The sequence below is a fragment of the Bos indicus x Bos taurus genome, chromosome 15, assembly GCF_003369695.1.
Source record: "Bos indicus x Bos taurus breed Angus x Brahman F1 hybrid chromosome 15, Bos_hybrid_MaternalHap_v2.0, whole genome shotgun sequence".
Classification (NCBI taxonomy): domain Eukaryota; kingdom Metazoa; phylum Chordata; class Mammalia; order Artiodactyla; family Bovidae; genus Bos; species Bos indicus x Bos taurus.
This window is the reverse complement of record NC_040090.1, coordinates 48,179,925-48,196,811: the sequence shown is the minus strand read 5'-3', so window position 1 is coordinate 48,196,811 and position 16,887 is coordinate 48,179,925. Positions and strand designations below refer to the sequence as shown.

The 16,887-nt window shown below is 34.2% G+C and overlaps 1 protein-coding gene across 22 annotated transcripts in view; it reads left to right on the top strand.

Moving 5' to 3' along the window:
* SOX6 (SRY-box 6) overlaps positions 1-16,887 on the top strand; it is a 723,815-nt gene that overhangs the window by 257,346 nt on the left and 449,582 nt on the right. Inside the window, exon 1 of one of the 22 annotated variants that reach the window (XM_027563363.1) lies at positions 3,915-4,596. The exons of 20 other annotated variants lie outside the window; for them this stretch is intronic. The gene's annotated coding sequence lies outside the window, so the exon portion shown is untranslated. Of the gene's footprint in view, positions 1-3,914; positions 4,597-16,887 lie in introns of those variants that run through there. One more of the 22 variants, XM_027563379.1, reaches the window with a different exon arrangement.

Here is a 16,887-nt window from a genome sequence, read left to right as displayed (position 1 = left end):
ACCTGTTAATAGTGATGGAAGTAGTTAATATTTATTTGTACATTTAAGTGGAAGAAAGAACACGTGAAAGCTATGACACTACTGAATGAAAACACACCTAAAGAGTGTTTTTGTTTGTTTCCCAAAGATAAAATACCCTTAACCAAACAACTTACGGCATGATTTAGACTTACCCTCCCCTCACATTACAAAATGTAAATGCCTCTGATGTAAATGGTGTCCATTGACTTTAGGCAATTGACAATTCGAGTCTAAGAAAAGAAACAGAATCGTCACAGCTCTATCAGCTAAAGAGCCAATCAGATCTGAAGATAGCAGGTTTTAGGTGCAGGAAGTTATGTACAGGAGGAATTGAATATTAATTGTAATTGGAAAGCACATAATCTAAATTCAGTTTTGATTATGCCACAGATTAACTCTGTGACTGGGTTTCATTTAGTCCATCTCAAATCTGTACTAGCACCGTACTGTTAGTGCTACTCGTAATAATAACCAGTGCTGAAAAGAATTGAAAGTTTTCAGTGTTCCAGTACTTTGTGCCTGTTTGGGCTTCTACCTTTCTCTCTTTTAAAATTAAAGCTCTAGTTAGTGAAGAAACAGGAAAATGGTTTATGTTTCTGGGAAGAAGCACTTTTCCTAATGAAAAAATCCTCTAAGATCTGCCGTATATATTGCTCTCTGGCATGTTTGCAAATTGTATATGGCACTCAGTGGGACAGTTCCAAAGAGAGACACACATTTCTAGATCAGAAAGAAAAAAAATTGCCCTTGGTTCATTTCTGATGTTAAGTTTATTTTTATGCTGCCACCTTTTCTTTCTTTTTCAGCCGTGTAGTCAGTGATTGCTCAATAATAGCTAAATTGCCTAAAGCATTCTATTTCTTTTTCTTTTTTTTTTTTTTAATTTTAGAAGGTAAAAAGTGCATTTCACTCATGACTTGGCTTCTTGAAATTTCAGTATTTTATCAGGTTATTTTGCTGTTTCCCTAGAGTTGTTTAAACTTTTTTTTTAACCCTAAAAAAAAGGGTGTGTCAGAATTGTTGCAAGCAAAGATAGAGGTAATCATATATGGTTCCTGTTATAAGCTTTGTGTTGATACTGACGGCTATTTAAAATAAGACCTCTAAGATGAATCTACTTTTAGCATTTTTTCTCTTTCAAGTGACTTTATTATACAGAATGTAATCAATTTTTTCAAAATAGTTACATTTTTATACCTTTATTGTTCAAGGATTAATCTGGCTATTTGAAGAAGAAACTCAATTAAGAATGTATTTCTAAAGACTGCCTTTTAGCTTTTATAATCTTCCTATACATTCTGATTTCTTAAATAATTTGTTCTTTAGAAAATATAAAAAAATAGAAGAATATCATATTTAAAATCATCCGTAATTCCATTACCAGTGATAACCCCTATTAAAACTAGGAGGTAATATATACTATAATTAAGGTTATATCCTATCCAGTTTTAAATTATAATTTTAAAATTTACTTATCTAGCATCTTGCCTTGATGACTCAGAGTCATCATGATGAACATTTGATTCCTGAACTGCTCCTTGAGTTGTCTACTAAGGCTAGTTATCTCTGTGCTGAGTGGGCCCCCAAACGGCTGTGCTTTTTGAGTTCCTGTGTCTGCATTTTGAATTCTGTCTTTGCTTTGTTTCCAGACTATAAACTGTCATTTCTTGATAATTAGTGTTTTTACCTACTAATATTAATCCTCCTTCAGTACTCCTATGGACTGCAATTTCTATTTGGCTCAGTGTTAAATAGATAGGAGAGGGAAAGCCAGCATTTTATAAAGTTCCTTTATGTTGTACAGCACTAATACAGGTGCTTTCACATAAATGATGCTATTTAATTTTCATGCTATGTTCTTGAATATTGTTAGTTCAATTTTCTTAGATAACAGAGAACTATTTACTGAGCATTTACTATATATGAGGCACTGTGCGAAGAACTTTACATGTATTGTGTTAATTGGGTTTATTTCTGTAATAAAGTGAGGTGGATTGTTTTACAGATAGAAACACCTAGATATTTCTTGTAACTTGCCCAAGATCATAGTACTATTAAGTAGTAGAATCAGGATTTGAACTCAGGTGGGCCTCTCAAATTATTAAAAGCACTATAATTTTATCTGAAGTGAAAGTAAATAGATTCTGACCTCAGGAATTCTGCTTTAAAAAAAGTAAAGGAGCTTTCGGAGAAGGCAATGGCACCCCATTCCAGTACTCTTACCTGGAAAATCCACGGACGGAGGAGCCCGGTAGGCTGCAGTCCATGGGGTTGCTGAGTCGGATACAACTGAGCGACTTCACTTTCACTTTTTACTTTCATGCATTGGAGAAGGAAATGGCAACCCACTCCAGTGTTCTTGCCTGGAGAATCCCAGGGACGGAGGAGCCTGGTGGGCTGCCGTCTCTGGGGTCGCACAGAGTCGGACACGACTGAAGTGACTTAGCAGCAGCAGCAGCAGCAAAGGAGCTTTACTGTACTACTTTGACATCTGTTTTGGGTTTGTTCCTTTCTAATTCCCTTCATTGATGTATTATAAGTATGATGCTGAATAAGGGATCTATGGAGAAATGTGGGTGTCTGAGGAACTCAATATTCAGGACAAATTAATCCTAAAAGAATGAGGTTAAAAAAATTTATCAAGGAAGGAGTAATTCTTGTTAAATAAGTCCATCTTTCATAATTCATAGAATCATGAGTGTATTCCCTGCAAAATTCCCTATATCAAAAGGTACTGAGTTATTCAAAGAAAAGCTATGACAAACCTAGACAGCATATTAAAAAGCAGAGACATTACTTTATCCACAAAGGTCCCTCTAGTAAAAGCTATGGTTTTTCTAGTAGTCATGTATGGATGTAAGGGTTGGACCATAAAGAAGGCTGAAAGCCAAAGACATGCTTTTGATCTATGGTGTTGGAGAAGACTCTTGACAGTTCCTTGGACTGCAAGGAGATCAAACCAGTGAATCCTAGAGGAAGTCAATCCTGAATATTCATTGGAAGGACTAATGCTGAAGCTGAAGCTCCAATGCTTTGGCCACCTGATGTGAAGAGATGACTCATTGGAAAAAAACCCTGATGCTGGGAAAGACTGAAGGGAAAAGGAGAAACAGGAAGCAGAGGATGAGATGGTTAGGTAGCATCACTGACTCTATGGACATAAGTTTGATCAAACTCCAGGAGACGGTGAAGGACAGGGAAGTCTAGAATGCTGCAGTCCATGGGGTTGCAGAGTCAGACATGACTGAGCGACTGAACAGCAACAATATAGTAATTAACCAAAATACCATTGTATTGATCATCCATAGCTATAATTCTTGGGGAAACAGGTTTTCATCTCTATGTATATTTCTAATTATACATGAAATAAAAGAGTAATTTCAAGGAAAAAGCCTCATTAGTTTCTTTCAGGGTAGTTCAGAGGGCTTCCTTGGGGTCTCAGATGGTAAAGAATCCACCTGCAGTGCAGGAGACCCAGGTTTGATCCCTGGGTCAGGAAGATCCCTTGGAGAAGGGAATAGCTACCAACTCCAATATTCTTGCCTGGAGAATTCCATGGACAGAGGGGTCCATGGGGTCGCAAAAACTCAGACATGACTGAATGACTAAGTGCATGTCATAGTTCAGAGGTTAAGTGGTGGTGAAGAACTTGGTCTTTAAAGTTTTCTGCCTAGATTCAAATCCTAACTTGACCATTACTAGACCATTACTAAAGTTGGATAAGTTAATTTCTATGTGCCTACTTTCTCATATGTAAAATGGGGATAGTGATAATAATATCTGCAAATTAATACATACTCCCATATGAGTTGTTTGTTTTGTGGACTAAAGTTAATATATGTAAAATAACTGTTATAATGCTTACTGCACAATAAGTGCCTTACAAGTGTTACTATTACTTTAATTTGAACTATTTCAAATCTCTGAGTTCTGTAAAAACTGCTAACAATTTTAAGCCTTTGCCTATCAAAATAGTATATTTTTCACTTCACAAATAACCTATCCTGTCTTCCATTATTCCCTCTTTCCTTTCTCAAGACCTACTCTGAAGTTGACAGTGACCTCACAATGAACTCTGTAACTTCATTTTAGATTGTTTTTTAGAGCTAAGCATAGAAACATCCAAAGTTGCACTATTTTATTCAGAATGGACAAAAACTTCATGTGAGGTATCAAAATATAGCGTCTTTTTACCTTCAGATAATTTCTTCTTATGTTGTGAGACTTTTTTTCCCCTGTCATTTGAAAATATGATGCATTAGGCAATTAGGTCAAAGGTGGAGTCCAACAACTGACTTGAATGTTGAATGTGCATTGGTATCCTACAATAGAGAGGACTCCTTGTTTATTTGCTCGTTTATTTTCGAAAGAAAGTTGTAAATGGCAATTTACTCTACCACTCCCCCCCCATGGTGTACATGTGCAAGACAAAGATAAAAACTATGTTTCCTTCGTGGAAGGGTGTGGAGGTAGAGGATGATTTCAAATTAGAAATAATGACAGCAATAGAGGCTTCCGATGAAGATACAGTGGCCACCAAAGGACAAAGGAGAGAAGCTAATTTCTGAAGTTGAGGTATTTGATTAAACATTTAGGTTGTTCTTTATGTGTACAAGTGCAAAGTGTGTTGTTATTTATGAACTGAAGAGAGGTGTATTTGGCAGTGTTTGTTGGATGGTTTGATGATGGTTGGGAGAGAAGCAATACTGAGATATTCAGAAAACCTGTAATAAGTAAAAAATATTTTGATAGGTAAAGACTTTGGCTTTTTAAGGCTTTTGCAATGATTAACTGGGAGAATTGGTTTATTATTAATGGTGGTTTACTATTTTGGATAATAACATTTACTTAGAGAAAAAACTACCAGATTTTGATTAGAATGTCTAATGGTTTCTTGTATTACTTTAATGAACTTCCTTTTGTAGAGACAGCTTACAACTTTGTCAGCCTCAGGTGACTTTGTGTTTATTTTTTTAAAGTCTGGTATTGTGCTTGTGTGTGTGTGTGTGTGTTTGTGTGTGCATGTGTATTTGTATTGGAGGAGGAAATAGGGAAAGAACGTGATATATTAAGGAGATGAAAAGTCAGTGAAAGTTGACTTAAAGGAATAGAGGTTTGTAATGAAAAATAAAGGATTTCAAGCACCTTTTCTCCCTTAACAAGAAAAATTAAAGTATATTATGCATAGTTCCATGAAGAATGTATATAAATATCATATGCAAAATTATAAGAACAAGCCAAAACTTTCTAAGAAGTTAATATGTATGATTTAATAAAATTGTAGCAGAGGTAAAGAGAAATTTTTTTTGAACATACTTTTAAATATAGTGTCCAATTGGGATAAACTTTCAACAGTATAGGCTGGGCCATTTATAGATTACAGCACTTTTAATTTTCTCAATGTTACAAAGTGTTGATTTTGATAAAGAATTTGTTGATGGTATATCAGCTTCTCCATGTGGAGGAGTGCTACTTAGTGATTAGTTAGTCTTGGGGCTTATGGCCAAAATTCAGAAATTGTGTCCCCAGTTCTTCTGGCCTTCTCAAAATGGGAAAAAGCTAGTAAGTTTTCCTGAGTCTTGATTCCCTGTGAAACAAATTCTTCATTATCAAGCATGTTTGTGATTTTCCTCTTTCTTCATCTTCTTTCTATTTTTAGAAATTCTTTTTCTCTCATGTTGTTACTACCTCCATCTATAGTTAAGTAGATACTAATTTCAGAGATACTCCAGGTTTAAATTAGTTACATTAAAATTCTTTACATTTATATCATTTTTTACTATGATTTTAAAGCCAAGGAGTCTAATTTTTCACTCTAAGTTTAAAACAGGAATCTAAAACTTGATGAGATTAGTTGATTTGCTTAAGATCACATATTTAGGACCTGGATCAGGATTTTTGGTAATGCTACACTGCCAAATAATTTGTCCCTATTCAGTTTTTCTTTGTTTTTCCATCTCGATGACTAGTGTCAAAATATTTGTTTTAATCAAATGTTTAACCATGTAGAGTTATTTTAATTTACTGTATCTATCTGTCTATTAATAGATGGACATGTTTCAAGGAGATTTACCTCTTTGCTTCTTAGGGTTCATTTGCAGCTTGAAATAATACTTTTAAAGGGTTTCATCATTTTAAATAAAATTTTTAATTGGATAGAATATACTAATATATCTATGATTTGCTTTTGGAGAAAAATATCATATGTTTTTGTGTCTGTTGTGATAATAAGGCATATGTTATTTTTTGCTTTTTCATAAATTATAGACTTATGTAACAAGTAGAATGGCTTTGGACAAAAGGGTAAAATATAGTCTTCTTCACTGCTTTTATTTTTTTATCACAAAACAAACTGTAGTTATTGGGGAGAATTTGGAAAATATAGAAAAGAAAATACAAAAACTCTATGACATCTAGAGATACCTCAAAAATGCTTATATTGATTATATGCTTCAAGTTTTCCTACGTAGATGCTTATATTTTTAAAAGAAAAATATCTTATTGCAGATGCTATTTTGCAAGCTACTTTTTAAAAGTTAGCATATCATGATGATTTTCCCAATGTCCTTAAATATTCTTCTGCATAACTTTTCTTTTTTAAAAATGAATTTTATTTGCTACAAAAGTAACAGATACCGCATATAAGAAATTTAGGAAACACATATAAAAATAAAAAGAAGAAAAAACTTCATTCTCAGTCCAGATATAATCATTATAATATCAAGGTTATATATATCCAGTATTAAAATTTTATTTCTCCCTCTCTAATGTTTATATCTATATCTCCTTTTTATACAAAAATGGAATTCTATGGTAACAAACGCTTTATATTCCACTTTTGTATTTAACAGTATTTCATATCATTTACGTTTTCCTGTGATACCACTATTACTTTACATCATTATTTTTAACGATTGCATACTATTCCATTTGTGGGCGTCTCATAGTTTAATTGATCATCTATAGTTAAGGTATTTAAAAATTTTCTATTATTAACAACATTGCAATAAAGTCTGTAGCTCAATCTTTGCACACATCTCTGATGATTTCTTTAGTTTAAACTTTTAGAAATGACTTGTTGGTTAGTCACTTTTTAAAGATGTTTGAGGCATATTGCCACAATGCCCTCCAGAAAAGTTGAACTGGTTTATTTTTATGAGCAGTGCATGAGAGTACTTACCTTGCCACATCCATGCTTACACACACTACTGTCATTATTTTCAACCATTGCCAGTATGACAGGTAGAAAATGGCAGATTATTTTTAGTATAATTATATTTCTTTGATTAGTCATGAAATGAAATATTTCTTCATTTGTTTATTGATAATCTGCATTTCTCTTCTTTTTTAAAAAATAAATTTCTTATATCCTTTGAGAAGTAGTTTCAATTTTGGAGTCAGACTGTTGGTGACAGAATTTGAATCTTGGCTCTACTACCACTACTTATTAACTCTGTAACCTTGGGTGTTTGTTTAATCTCTTGGTACTTCAGTTTCCTTATCTGTAAAAGTTTCTTATGTTTCATAGACTTGTTGAGAGGGTCAAATGAATGAACATATATGAAATATTTAAAATGGTCCAGCACAAAGTAATGCACATGACGATAATGAGCAGTTCTTACTGATTTGTAAGAAGCCTTTATATGCTAAAAATTAATCCTTTATCATATATGATGCAGATTTTTTCCCAACCTTGTCATTTTGTCTTTCACTTAAAGTGTTTAGAAAATCGATTCTCTCTCATTAAATCTAAACTTTTATTTTTTTTCCTTTTGTTTTCTGCCTTTGGTGTCACTTTTAGGAATGTCTTTTCCACCCAACATTATACAATATTTGCATATATTTTATTATATTGATAGCATTATCATGTTTTTTACATTTAATTTTTAATCATCTGAAATTTATTTTGTTGGGTGATATGCTATTAGGATATAAAGAACCAATTTTCTCAACAGTATTACTCATATAATCCATCTTTTAAACACTGCAATTATCATGGACTAAATTCTTAGAGATATTTGAGTCCGTTTTTAACTTCTTTTATTAATAATCGATCTGATCATCTACTTGGCATACTTTTAACTAGTGACATTTTATATTTTTAATTGAATTATGTTTTTCAAATTATTTTGGTTATTGAAAGCATTTGTTTTTTCAGATGAACTTTAGAATAATTTTATCATTTCTTCCCTTGCCCACCAAAAAAACTCTCTTGATTTTTATAGAAGTATAGTAAACTTATAAAACAGTTAGGGATAATATGATTTTTAAACTGATATGTTATATTTTACTTTAAGGATACATTTTAAATTAAATCCACTGTGCTTAGTACACAATAGGCAGACAGCAGAAGTTGTTGAATAAATGTGAAATATGTTCATAGTAACTGCTGAAAATTTAGGTGGTTTTAATTTTTCTCTGTCATAAACAATACTTCAATGAACAAATAAATCTTTGAGTACCACCATGATTGCTCCTGTGGAATAAATTCCTAGACATCTAAAATACAATTCAAAGAGTATTTTTAATGATTTTGATATACCGCCAAATAATTTTCTAGAAAGGATACACTGGTTCATACTCCCGTCAACTGTCGTGATCAGCTCTGTGTTTGTATCCCCACTGTAAGATGAAATACCAATTTCTAATAAGCTTAAAATTAATATTTCATGGTAAAAGAAACATTTTTACTTTTTAAGTGGTTGTTTATATTTCTGAATATAAAGCAGAGGCACATTAAACCTGCAGAATTTACAGAAAATACGTGTTTCCTCTGCTATAGGATAATAAACCAACCAATGTAGATATAAATCCACATGCTTGGGCAGAGTCATATGTGCAAGGAACCAGATGATGATGATGATGATACAGTAAATATTATTTTAAGATAATGTCTTAAGTGACTTTTCCTGCTCTTCTAAATTATATTTCTCCTTTCTTTGTGCTGTGAAATCACTTCTCCCTCTCTTCTGATAAAAAGAAATTCAGCTTACTTAGTTTTTATGTTCATTCAATTTGAATTCTTTAATAGTGACAGAGTATTCTCACCATTACCTTGCATGGACAATCTCACTCCTCCTATGACCAACTGGTTTTACGTTAAAACTTTTGTTAGAAGAAAAAAAATTGTATTTATTTTGTTTTGTCCTTGCATTCCTGGGAACTGAGATTTAAACAAGAAAGTAAACTAAGATCATGGTTTTGAATAGTTAGATGGAAAGAAACATATAAACAAAGGGCTTTAAGTACTCTGGCTCCTTTAGTGTTTTACTGATCTATTTATTTACTTTTCATTCTTCCTCTTTAAGCGGGTAAGGCTCAATCAGTTGTGATGGTATAGTTATTACCACTGTATTTTAAAGTTGAAGTCCTCCTTGCTTGGGAACAAATACCAATAACTTTAATATCTCTGTAACCACAACTTTTTGTTTTTATAAAGTGTCTTTATCAATTGAGCTTCTAGTTTTCTGAAGAGTAATAGTCCTTAATACTTTTTCTCTTCTTTCCTCTTTCCTACCTTCTCTCCATCTCTTCCATCCACTCTGGCCCCTCCGTTTCCCCCTTCCCTTCCTTTCCTTTCTTTCTGTTAGAGTTAAGTTTAGTACTAAAGAGATTCAACAGTCAGCTCTGGAGTCTGAAATGTTTCATCAGTATTGCAGTGGTGTTCAGCAGTTGCCTGGGGAGATTTAAGTTGCCCTGTGCTTGGGCTATAGAAGGTAGTCGGGGACTTAATGATGATCACAAAGAATTCTTTCCTGATTTTCTTCATTTTAACCTCATAGAGATCAAATGAAATTCTTACCTATAGCAAGAGTGTATGATTTTAAAACCCAATTTCCTCAACTTTTCCCTTATTCCCAGAGCCTATCTTTTGAAATGGGGTTTTAGTCATTTAAAGGCAGGAGGGTAAAGGAAGTGGGTGAAGGATTCCACTTACAGCTAACTCTAGAAAACATGCATGGATTATGTCTTGAGCATTAAATACAATTTTCTAATCCTGGGATGGCTTTCTCTTGACAGCCAGAATGTTTCCCTTTCTCTGTTTGAACTCTTGTTTCTACTCTCACTCCTTGCCCATTTTGGATGGGGGGGATTTCTAGTTTAATATTGGCCTTGAATCAAGTCAGAAGGTATAGATCTAAGAGGTAAAAAAAAAAATCACATAATGTATGCCAGAACTATACAGAAATGGCTTGAGATTAACCAAATTGTTTGCTGAATATCCTGTTTGTATTAGATCTGCAGTTGTTTGCATTACTATAATCATATATCATTCTTCAGAGAGGTATGCAACTGTAGAGTTTTAATGAGTTCTTTAGGACCAGAGCCATGTCCTTTGTCTTTTGTGTACAGTGCTCAGTACTTTGGAGTTTGGATATCTGTATTCTAGGTCCAGTCTTCCTTGGTGCTTTAGAATTTGGAGAGTGGGATTCTAGTTTCAACTCTCTTTGCTACTAATTAGCAACTAGTTACTTGCTTGAGCAAATTGTTTAAGCTTTCTAGGCCTCTCTTTCCTTTCAGTTGTAACAGTCTTTGATTCAGTGATGCAAACTATCTAATCTCAGCTGGAGAGATTAGGTTTGATATATAAAAAATGTCATTACTCTCTTTCATAATGTGTATAACTGCTGTGTGAGTGAGTTAGGCTGAAAAAATAACTGGTATGGACTAATAAAGTTTGAAAAGGGTTTAAGAAGTGTTAGTTAATATTAGTGAGCATTTGAGATTTTTTTGAATTGTAAATTGATGAAATGGTAGCTATTTTCTCATGTAATGCCTAATGGCAGTAGTCATTTTTTGATTAGATAACCCTCTAAGTTCTATTTAATAAGTTTCTAATAGGTATAATGTTAATATTAAGTTTGACTCTTATACTTTCACTCTGTGATTTTTGACCTTAGCTGTTTTCTTTTCTTAAAACAATAATACAATATGGCACAACCCAATAATTACAGAAATAAAGAGAAGGGATGAAAGTATAGAAAATGAGAGAGAAAGGAAGGGAGTGGGGGGAAATGAACACAAAAGGAATAACAGTGAATTTGGTCATTACTTTCTAAGTATTCTGTCCTTCAACAGCAATTTTTGTTACTATTTCTTGGATTTTGCAGCACATAAAGCATCTCTTGTTTTTCCATTTTAATTATTTAAAATATTTGAGTGATACTATGGCACATGTTAAAGCAAACACTGGTACTTAAGTCTAGTACTGCTGCTGCTGCTGCTAAGTCGCTTCAGTCGTGCCCAACTCTGTGCAACCCCATAGACAGTAGCCCACCAGGCTCCCCCGTCCCTGGGATTCCCCAAGCAACTAGATAGGAGAAAATGGTAAAAGCAATCTAAATGTCCATTGACAGCGGAATGGATAAAGAACATGTAGTACATATATACAATGGAATATTACTCAGCCATAAAAAGAATGAAATAATGCTATTTGCAGCAACATGGATGGGTTTAGAGATTATCATCTAAGTGAAGTAAGTCAGACATAGAGAGATATATATCATATGATGTCACTCATATGTGGAATCTAATTAAAAAAATGATACAAGGGAACTTATTTACAAAACAGAAACAGACTCATAGATTTCAAAAACACACCTATGGATACCAAAGGGGAAATGTGGTGAAAGGGGTAAATTAGGAGCCTGGGATTAACGTACACATACTTAGTATATATAAAAGAAAACTAACAAGAACCTGCTGTATAGCACAGGGAACTCTACTCAATATTCTTTAATTTACATGTGTAAAGATTCTCAAAAAGAATGTACATACGGGTTTAGCTGATCACTTTGCTGTACACCTGACTAACACTATTCTGAATCAACTATAACATAATTTAGAAAAAAAAAAACGAAAATGGTATTAATACTGCTATCATTTTTTATCTTTTAAAATGCATTCCACATGTGATATTTGAAATACTCTTTGTATGGAAAAGCTAACTTTTTAGAGTGAGTTTGAAATGCATTGTTATTATTTTAGCTGAACAAGCACTAACAAGGCAGACGAGTTGGAAACAAATGCTATAATCCTGTGAATTAGTGAGAGCATACTTCAAAGTTCTTATATAATATGATTAGTGGATATTCTTATGAACTGAAAAAATTGGAGTTCCTGACAATGGAAATATTCTAAATAGGGTTTTCAGATTTTCGGATTTTGGGAGTAGACTTTTCTATAGGACTTTATTTGTTTTATAAGAGGTAGTTCCCAGATCTGTGGATATACAGCTCAGGATGTTGTGAATGATGAAGAGGTGTTTTCTTAGTCCATTGGGCTACTGTAGCAAAATAACCGTAGATAATTTATAAACAGGGCTTCCTCTATGGCTCAACAGGTAAAGAATCCCGCCTGCAATGCAGGAGACACAGGAAACATGTGTTCAGCACCTAGGTTTGGAAGGTCGCCAGGAGAACCACTCTGTAGTCTTGCCTGAAAAATCCCATGGACAGAGGAGCCTGATGGGCTACAGCCCAATGGATTGTAAAGTTTATAAGCAATATAAATTTATTTATTACAGTTCTGTAGGCTGGAAATCTGACATCAGGGTACTGATTGTCGAGTGAGGGCTATTTTCTGGTTCACAGACTTATTGTTATACGGTGGAACGGACTAAGGAGCTCTTTGGGATCTCTCTTAGTAGTGTTAGTCACTCAGTCATGTCTGACTCTTTGTGATCCCACAGACTGTAGCCCACCAGGCTTCTTTGTCCATGGGATTCTCCAGGCAAGAATACTGGAGTGGATTGCCATTCCCTTCTCCAGAGAATCTTCCTGACTCAGGGATCAAACCCGGGTCTCCTGTGTTGCAGGCAGATTCTTTACCTTTTGAGCTACAGGGAAGACCTCTTAAAAGATCTCTTTTATAAAAGCACTAATCCTATTCATGACAGCTCTATCCTCATGGCCTAATCTCACTTCCCAGTGGCCCCATCTACTGATACCTTTACTTTTAGGGATTATGATTTCAACACATGAATGCTGGGGGAGATACAACATTCAAACCATAGCAGGTAAAGGAAACTCAGAGAAAGATTTGGCTTTATGCTTTTGGTAAGTATGATGCAGTGTAATGTTGTGAGATGATATCTGCATAGAAACAGTAGTAATTATATTGAGTTTGCGTAGTCTTCATTATGGAGAAGGCAATGGCACCCCACTCCAGTACTCTTGCCTGGAAAATCCCATGGACAGAGGAGCCCGGTAGGCTGCAGTCCATGGGGTCGCGAAGAGTTGGACACGACTGAGCAACTTCTCTTTCACTTTTTACTTTCACGCATTGTAGAAGGAAATGGCAACCCACTCCAGTGTTCTTGCCCGGAGAATCCCAGGGACAGGGGAGCCTGGTGGGCTGCCGTCTATGGGGGTCGCACAGAGTCGGACACGACTGAAGCGACTTAGCAGCAGCAGCAGCAGTCTTCATTATTTATTAAATATGCAGGGGCTTAGAGGCTGTATTAGTAATGATAAGTTAGTCTTTCTTTCTTTCTATGGTATTATCTAATAATTCTCAGGATATATGATATATATCAATATATCTATCTATATATATGTTTTTTCAACATATTTGTTATATACTTTCATTTCTTAAAGAGTACAGAGTTCAGCACATATAAACCATAAAACCACAAACTGTTGCAATAAAATTTGGGTAATACCTGGGTATGACAGTTAAATTCTCAGTTGTGATACCACACTGTTTATTTGCAAGATTCATTGTTTCTAGAGCAGTAAGGGAAGATGTTATAAACAACAGGGGCTATCTAATAGAATAGGCGTGCATGTGTGCTAAGTTCATTTCAGTTGTATCTGACTTTGTGCAACCCTATGGAGTGTAGCCTGCCAGGCCCCTCTGTCCTTGGAATTTCCTAGGCAGGAATACTAGAGTGGGTTGCCATGCCCTCCTCCAGGGGATCTTCCCAATCCAGGGATTGAACCCGTGTCTCTTACATCTCCTGCATTGGCAGATGTGTTCTTTACCACTGGTACCACCTGGAAGCCCTTATTTGATAGTGAAAGAATGGCTCAAAGAAGGAAGTTGGACTTAAGGGAAAGGAACAAAATATGAAAGGAGGAGTATGTTAAAGGAGAAGACTTCAAACAGTGGTACAGAAATTGAAGAAGAGCCCATTTGCTTGGAATGACTACTGACATGTTTCTGTTTTAGACAAATGTTGAGAATGTATTTCTCTACATTTTGTAAAAGTGCAGAATTGTGCATTGTGAACTGTCCTTTGCCGTTGTCATTCTATCTCTGAAATAGGAAAGCATGTTAGGGACTTAAAACTCATATAGTTTGTGTCACACTATAGTTTAATAGTGAAATTATATTTCTTTTGTGCACTGGTATTCATAGATATACTGTGAATAATTTTCTGCATAATGTCATTTTCTTCTCCCATTGTTCCTGATAAATAAATTTATACACTACGATATTACATTTGTCACAAGAGTTAAAAAGTGGTTGTATCTTATGAGCATCACAAGTTCTGAACATAATTCACTTTAACTAATGTGGAATTTTATAGCATCAGAAAAAATAATGAAATGTTGTCAAAATAATGAGTAGGAGTTCATAGAAAATGAAAGAAAACTTATATATCAGAGCTTAAAGTTTTAATTAAGGATATCTGCGTTCCAGTTATTCCAACCAGGTGTTCTGCCAGTGATGACAAAGTTACTTATCTATCCTGTCTTCATCCATTGCTTCGAAGACGGTTAATGATTTCATTCTTCTATTGCCTTGCTTTTATTTTAATTTTTGTTCACTTCTCCTGTGAAAGATGTTCAGCTTCTCGTGACAAGAGGTTAACTGTGTACTTCTTTGGAATCAATTATTATTGCCCTCACTCAACTGGGCTTATCTTGGTGTGACCTTTTGAAGAAGTAGCCTTTCCAACAGAGTCTTACTCTGAGCTGTCAACCTGAGTCTTTGTTAGTGCTCTCTTCTCCCTTATGACTCACATAGTCTTGATTGGTTGGCTCCTCAACTTAGCTTGCTATCTGTCTCTACTTTCCCTTTCTTTTTGCATCTTCTTCCTATGCTGTTAATTTGTCATTCTTTTTGAGATATAATTGATATATAGCACTGTATAAGTTTAAGGTGTACAGCATAATGATTTGTCTTACGTTTAGTGTGAAACGATTACCACAATAAGTGTAGTTAACATATCATTATTTCTTCTAGAAAAAGCTGTGTTTCTCTATAGTATAACTTTAACGTCTTTAGAAAGCTCTAGTGTATTTTAATAACATACATAATGTGATAAGATGAGGAGTCAGAATGATGAAATTTTCTTCTCTGTTGTTACTTATTTTGGTAATTTTGACTAACCTGGGTTTTGTAACCTATATTTTTATAGGTCTAATAATATATGTTTCACTAAGTAATCAATAAATCAGCCAATTATTTATTTAATTAATGTGTTAAGTACTGTGCTAGACATGAAAGACGTTTAAAATGATTCTTGCTTTCAGTGAGCCTGCAATATAAACAAATTCAGGCAGTATATAATGTTGAATTTGAGAGCATTTACTTGTTTTTCAACAAGTATTAGGTGCCTTATATACTAATAATTATTAACATGTACTGAATTATCAATGGGCCAGGCATATTGCTAATTGCTTTAAGTATATTATATAATTTAATCCATTACATAATTCCTATGAGCTAGGTTTTATTATTGCTGCTGTTATTATTTTATAATGAAGAAAATAAGGCACAGAGATCAAGTAACTAGACTCGAGTCACAGAGTTAGTAGATGTTGCAACAATAATATCAGCCAGACAGGCTGACTGCTAAACACTGTGCTACCTATTATGTGAATATCTGTGTTAGGATTATAAACACATTTTGAGATTTTGATAGAAAAGTATAAGTAATTTTGGTATAGTCCTTACTGCAGTATTAGAATTTATTACAGTTTTACTCTTAAAAATATATAAATCTGTTTAATACAATATAAAACAGTTTAATACAGTAAAAACTTTAATAAAATATAAAATTATTTAATACAGTTTTGTTCTTCAGAATATGGTAAATATTGATCATGTATACATATATATGTCACACTGTATTTCTATGCATGTTTTATATTTATTCATTCCTTGTTGCTTTGGGGTTCGGAGTTTGTTTTGACAAATGTTTATTGAGTACTTACTATGTGTTGTTGTTTGTTGTTATTCAGTTGCTAAGTCATATCCAATTCTTTGCAACCTCATAGACAACAGCATGACAAGCTTCCCTGTCCTTCACTATCTCCCCAGAGTTTGCTTAGATTCATGTCTATTGAGTTGGTGATGCTTCTAGCCATTACGTCCTATGCCATCCCCTTCTTTTTTCTTCAGTCTTTCCTAATATCAGAGTATTTTCCAATGAGTCAGCTCTTCCAATCAGGTGGCCAAAGTATTAGAGTTTCAGCTTCAGCAACAATTCTTCCAATGATATTCAGGGTTGATTTCCTTTAGTTTGATCTCCTTGTAGTCCAAGAAACTCTCAAGAGTCTTTTCCAGCACTACAGTTTGAAAGCATCAATTCTTTGGTGCTCAGCCTTCTTTATGGTCCAACTTTTACATCTGTTCATGACTACTGGAAAAATCATAGGTTTGAATATATAGACCCTTGTTGGCAAAGTGACATCTCTGATTTTAAATATGCTGTCTAGGTTTGTCATAGCTTTCCTTCCAAGGAGCAAGCATCTTTTAGTTTCATGGCTGCATTGGCCATCTGTGGTTTTGGAACCCAAGAAAATAAAATCTGTCACTATCTCCACTTTTTATCCCTTTATTTGCCATGAAGTGATGGGACTAGATACCATGACCTTAGTTTTTTGAATTTTGAGTTTCAAGACAGCTTTTTCA